We start from the raw sequence: 1,028 nt of genomic DNA on the forward strand, positions 1-1,028 counted from the left end.
AAAGAGGGGGAGGCCGTGCTTGGACCTGCCCCCCTCCCCTCCTTTGCTCTATCTCCCTCACACCACTCGTCCCTTTCCTTCGGCCGCGCTGGCATCTCATTGGTTAAATCCCCGGCTCTATATTTACGTGATTGGTCAGGCGGGGTATATATACTCCGCGTGGCGTCGTTAAATCTGGCCACAAGTTTCAAAACTTTGAAAGGGGCAGACAGACAGAGAGGCGAGTGGGGCGGCCCTATTGACGGAGGGGACCAAGCTTTGGACAAACCGCCGCACCACACACTCCCAACACCAACTGTTGTCTTTTGAGAGAGAGAAAAAGAGTGAAGAAAAGAAAGAGGCAGAGTCATGTGGACCATTTACAGGGGGATATCCTGCACCACAACTGTATGTTTTCTCTTTCTTTCTCGTCTTCCAGCTCCTCTCAGATCTCGATGCTTTGCTTTGGGATTTGTGCTCCAAATCCATCAAAATCCTCTCTTGATCTTTCTCTTTGTCAACCGAAACATTTTGACTGCAAATTTTTTCCAGAACTTGCAACCCAACAAACTGAGACAGACGCTTTGCAGGATTTAGCTTGGACTGAAAAGTTGAATCCAAGCCCGGTTCTGGAATGAATTTAACCGATCCCAGCTTGTCGAGGGAGACTCTTCTGCATGCCAGCCGGATGTCTCTCGGGGCCCCTGGGCGTCCGGGACCCGAGCCTGCATCTGATTCTGAAATAGGTTTTGAGCAGAACCTCTCCGGAGACTGCGGTTCTCCCGATGGCCTTGGAACCGGGAGATAGGGAGAACCGAAGCGAGGATTTCTCTGACGCCCAGTTCAGGGGGACGAGTCCGGAGCTGACCAGGCAGGAAGTGTGTCTGCAGGCCGGCGATGGGAAGGCTGTGGGGGGTGGAGCAGAGGATCCGCAGGCCCATGAACTGCCTTCATGGTCTGGGCCAAAGACAGAGAAAGCGACTGCCGTGCAGAACCCGGACCTGCACAACGCTGTGCTCAGCAAGATGCTCGGTATGCTAGGAAGAAAA

The sequence above is a fragment of the Etheostoma spectabile genome, chromosome 7 (genome assembly GCF_008692095.1).
Source record: "Etheostoma spectabile isolate EspeVRDwgs_2016 chromosome 7, UIUC_Espe_1.0, whole genome shotgun sequence".
NCBI lineage: Eukaryota > Metazoa > Chordata > Actinopteri > Perciformes > Percidae > Etheostoma > Etheostoma spectabile.